Source organism: Pyrus communis, chromosome 13, assembly GCF_041283825.1.
Source record: "Pyrus communis isolate YQ-2024b chromosome 13, ASM4128382v1, whole genome shotgun sequence".
Lineage (NCBI taxonomy): Eukaryota > Viridiplantae > Streptophyta > Magnoliopsida > Rosales > Rosaceae > Pyrus > Pyrus communis.
Genome location: NC_142577.1, coordinates 16,753,541 through 16,758,792, shown reverse-complemented (window position 1 = coordinate 16,758,792; position 5,252 = coordinate 16,753,541). Strand labels below are relative to the sequence as shown.

Below are 5,252 nucleotides of genomic sequence, written 5' to 3'. Positions count from 1 at the left end.
CCAGTAAATTCTAGAAGTGGGAGTGGGACTAGCATCACTAAACATCAATGTAAAAAATTATATTATTATTATTATTATTATTATACATATACTAAAACTCGGTTTCTCAAGCACTGTTTTTCAATGTTCATGAACAGTAAAATAACGGAAATGCTCTTTTTTTTCGTCTCACTTCCAAGTTTTGTTGTTTGCTTGGTAAAGCAAAATTCCGATTTTGCCCATCTTCACCACGCGTCACTCATCGTTAACCCCTGGTTTTGTTCCTTTTTCTCGATCATTCTTTAGTCTTCCACTTCTTTCTTTGTTGGCTATGCGTCTATCATCGGTGCGACTGGGTTTTGCCGTTTGGTTTGCGCGTTGTCTGTCGCCACTCTCTGTTTCTCTCCAGGTTTTGCTCTTGCTTTTACTTCTTCTCGAATCGTCTCTCATCTTTAATCTCTCTACTTCAACTGCATCTTCTTCACTTTACTTTTGGGTTTTGATTTTCAGCTTAGCTAATCTATGATTCTTTTCATGATGTAGGCTACGACAAGAATCAGCAGAATTTGATTCGGAGAATCGATTTCGTGTGGGCTATGGAAAAGGACGAGAATAAGAAGCAGAAGAAAAGCTCGAAAGGGAACGCCGCAACGCAGTGGCAATGGCAGAGCATGGTGAAGAACTTGCAGAGGAGGAACCGATGAAATTGGCGTTTGGGTTTCGAATCGAATCCAACTATAGAGCATGCACCAGCCCCTACATATTCCCCTCCAACAGTCTCCGCAAGCCCACGCCCACTGAGCTATCCTGGATCGACCTCTTCTACAACTCCACCCCCTCATTCAAGTGATAATCCTCATCCTCTCCCCAACCTCCATCATAAACCTTAATTTCTTGGGTTTTTCGCTAATGGGTTTGATTGGTTTTCGGCAGCAAACGAGCTCAATCCGACGCTTTGGTTCCCGCTCCGGCCAGAGCTGAAAAATTTGCTCAAAGGTTTTTTTAATTATTTGAGAGAAGTTTCTTATGCGTCTCAGTTCTTAGCTTGCTGGGGGACATGGTGGTGGGTTTGCTTGCTGCCATTGGTGCACTGTCTGGAGCTTAATTCAATGGTAGTGTCGTCCCTTTTTTGGTTTGAAATCTGATTAAGATTAATGGGTTTTGATTAATTTTTTGTAAGTTAGTTTGAAATTTGGTTAACTTTTTTTAGATTCTATGTTGCTACTTTGATGATGCATGTGTTTTTGTGAATGACCCGTGTTATACTGTTGCAAACTTGATTTCACCCATTATTTTTCTGTTGTTTCATAAGATTATAATTTTGGGTTTTCTATGATTTATGCTCTCTTTTTGGGGTTACCAAGATGGTATTTTGTTTTTTCTAGAATTAGTTGTACTAATTTCTCCAAATTTAGGTAGTTACAGATGTGGTTTATGTTCTTATGGAAAAGATGAGTTTTTGAAACCAGAAGTTATTGTTGCATTGATGCTTAATTTGATGCCTTTAGATTTAATTAGTTATGAATCCATTCGTATTGTACTTTCTGTTGACAATGATCTCATTGTTTCTGATATGGGACAAGGTTTGAAGTTGGAGAGACCAAGAACTGGGCACCCTCTACAAGCTACAATACTACTCTTGCTGAGGTCTATTTCAGTTCCTCTCTACTCTCTCAATCTTCATAACTTGCTTTTTTTATGTCTATCAACCTGTCTATCTTCACATTCACATTTACATATTAGAATTAACTTAAACCACTTACTACTTGATTATAAGGCTATTTCCTTTAGCACTTATTAGTGGTAATGATCCATGTGGTTTTACCAATGAACTCACATCCGATGGCAAGAGGACTCAATAGAGCTCAGTACATAACTCAAAATCCATTCTACAAACACATCATTTTTACCCTATTGAACATAAGGATGTAAATAGATTTGGATACAAATATAAGTAGATTTGGATCCAAATGTAAGTAGATTTTAATGCATTTCGCATGTTAAACACGGTTTCAAAACCTGCAGCATTGCGCGGGCTAAATTGCTAGTATATACTAAAACTCAGTTGGGTTTCGGCACTGTTCATTAATAGTGTTAGGACAGATTCCCCCCCCCCCCCCCCCTTTCTTCACAACTTTTAGCATTCTTTTAGATCTTGCAGTAAATTGCCGATTTTGCCCATGGTAGACGCGTGTTGGTAAGGGAAGGAGGTTGAATTTATGCGTGTTAGTCAACTGGGAAAGGAAGAAAGGTGGAAAAGCAGAGCTCTTCCATTTGCTTCCATAGATTTCTCGAGCTCTCTCTCAAGCCCAGAACCCTAGCCTCCGCAAGCGAATCAAGTTTGTCTCTCGCTCCTCTCTCTCTCACATATTTTTTTTCAATTCGGAACTGAATTTTCTATCATTGTTGGAGCTCCTGCTTCCACTTCTTTTTTGTACTTCTTTTCCTTTCGTTTCTTTCTCTCACTTTTTGTCACGATTCTCACCTTCTTCAAATTTTCAGTTTAATTCGAAGAAAATGTTACCCAGAAAAGCTAGGGTTTCCTGGTGAGTCTTAGGAGTCTCTATGTTTCCCTTTGCTGATCATTGTTTCTTTCGAGCAAAGGCTAGGTGGATTTTGGGAAAACAATCAGTTATGTTTGTCTCTCTCTTTTTTTTTTTTTTTTTTTTTTTTTTTTTTCCTTCTGGGATTTTCAATTTCTGTCCGAATTTTTGGTTGCTTTCCAGCCCAGTTTGGGGGTACCTGCCTACTCATTAATTAAATTTTTATTAATTTCACTTTAAGCACTAATTATTACAATTCTTCCATTTTTTCTGGTGAAGGTACAAAGAATGGTGTGGACTATGAAGGAAGCTTGTTTTGTGTTGGAAGTATGTTGAGTCTTTGGCTCCCATCAAAATCTTTGATATCACTCCTGATAGATATTTGCTCTGCACTTTTTTCTCCTTTCATTTTTTCAAATGTATACACGAAAACTTTGGGATGTCAATGATAATGGGTCTATATAATTGTACCAACACAATGCACCACTATGTTATTTCGATGCATTTTCTACAAATTTAGGATTTAGATAGAGTAATGATTGAGATGAGGGTACAATGTGGCTGATATGAACTCAATCCACTTTTTGGCTTCATAACGTGGAAGTTTCGCATGCACTTTTCTCATTTTATATGCAAACAAAATTAAATCTTCTATTTGCTTTTGTTTTTTTGCTTGCTTCTGTTTTCAAATTTATTTTAATATAATTTTTGTTTTGGGATGAATTACATGCTTAGAGTATAGTAGATTTGGATTAAATTTTGGTTGAATAGATTGTGCAGTTGCGAATCTTGATCTGATGGATGGTATTGTATAAAGAATTCATGGATTTATCTCATCTAAAATTATTTATATTTTTAGGATTTTAAATTGTTTTATGATGCCAAGTTTGGTAGAAAGAAAACGACGGAGCCGCAGTATAACGGGTTGTCCACTGATGGAGCTGTGAGTAATGGGAGTAGTAATTCCCGCGTGACAGCAAATGGGAATATGTGAAGAGAAAACTGACTTGGTCATCTATAAGCAATTTCAAAACTAGGTTGTGGATTTGGTCTTATCATATGCTGCATTGCATTTGACTCATTGCATAGATTTTGTAGAGTTGGATCCGTTAGCATTTGATTTTCTCGGATTTCTTACATGTATTTGCGGTGACACAGGGGATGAATTCTAGGATGGAGGTGGAAGGTTTTGGAAGAATCAGATGTGCCTATTCATTTGTGAGGTGATTGTTTTACAGCTTAAAATACCATGCGAATTTATTTCACTAACATTGCATTGGTTTTTTAATTTGATATGTTGTTTTGGTGTGAAAATCGAAGAACTTTTAAATGTTTGCGAATTTGGTTGACACTTAAGTGCAATTCATTTTGGTCAAGGCTTTGGTTTGTGGCCAGTTGGAATTCATTTTGCTAAAATAAGATAAATCTCTTTTTGCAGCCTGCAATTGCCTTTCAATTAGAGAACTGTACGAGGTTAAATTTATTTATTTTTTGTTCTTTGACCAAAGCTTTAAGAGCTTTGTATTAACAGAGTCCTAAGGGATTCCTTGGATTATTTTGCCTGAGATGAGCTGTGTTTTGGAAATTCTATGAATATAATTGACATGGATTCTTGAAAAAGGAAGAACCGATCCTCGAAGAATTTGAAGATGAGAGAGGCCCAATTTTATCACAGTAGTTTGCAAATTAGAGGGCAGAGAAAAGAAAAGAATGCTTAGATGAGTTGCAGAAGCACCGGATAACTTCACGGCGATGATACCATGTGAAGATTGAAGAAAAGTGTTGCTTTTCAAAGTATGTTTCATTTCTTATGTTACAAAAGAGTGAGAACACTCTTATAAGGACCAATACAATCAAGGGATACACGGGAGAAAACAAAGCAACAACTCCTAAGATCTTGCCCTAGATCCGAGAGAAGCAAAAGAAGAATAAAATAAGGAAAGAAGGTGAGGGACAAGACAAGGTATGGAAGATACAAGAGTAGGGTTAAGACCATCACTTTAGCCCATAACTTAACTAAAGTGAGGATGCCAACCCATACTTGAGATCCTTACACAAATCTTTGGAAAGCAAAATATCCACTCCATGAATTAGGGAGTTGACAACATAACACAAAGAGAACAACCTCAGCCATACTTGAACCCATGAAACCGTGCCCTAGAGTACAAGTGACAACTTCCAATACTCCCCCTCAAGCTGGGTCCAGAAGATTGATGGATCCAAGCTTGGACAGGAGGCGCTGAAACTGATGAGAAGGCAAGGACTTTGTGAGAACATCAGCAAGTTGATCAGAGCTTCTGATGTAATGTGTCCGAATTACTTGAGCTTGCACTTGCTCCCGAATGTAATGACAATCAACTTCAATGTGCTTCGTTCGTTCGTGAAACACTGGGTTAGAAGCTATATGCATTGCAGCTTGGTTGTCGCAGAATAGAGACATAGGCAGAGTTGCAGAAAAACCTAAGTCGCTTAGAAGACCCTTAAGCCAGATTAATTCACAAGCTGTTGAGGCCATTGCACGATACTCAGCTTCGGCACTTGATCTGGCAATGACAATTTGCTTCTTGCTCTTCCAGGTGACTAGGTTTCCACCCACAAAGGTGCAATAACCACTAGTAGATTTTCGATCAATAGCATTGCCTGCCCAATCTGCATCACAGTATCCCATGATATGAGTGTGATCATTCTTAGTCATGAGAATGCCACGTCCCACAGATCCTTTCAAGTAAC

General features: G+C 38.0%; 1 long non-coding RNA gene across 14 annotated transcripts; it reads left to right on the top strand.

Annotated features, from left to right (window-relative positions):
• The first annotated feature begins 232 nt into the window (after positions 1 to 232).
• LOC137738386 (uncharacterized) lies at positions 233 to 4,321 on the top strand. 14 transcript variants are annotated; one of them, XR_015954935.1, is made up of 9 exons: positions 246 to 388; positions 523 to 825; positions 913 to 1,091; positions 1,563 to 1,626; positions 2,132 to 2,610; positions 2,802 to 2,849; positions 3,382 to 3,559; positions 3,681 to 3,745; positions 3,961 to 4,321. It is a non-coding gene; the product is annotated as an uncharacterized LOC137738386 (long non-coding RNA). The 14 variants fall into 14 exon arrangements; XR_015954938.1 differs by having other exon boundaries at positions 237 to 388; positions 2,802 to 3,559; positions 4,031 to 4,321; XR_015954930.1 differs by having other exon boundaries at positions 238 to 388; positions 2,802 to 3,559.
• The last annotated feature ends 931 nt before the right edge of the window (positions 4,322 to 5,252 follow it).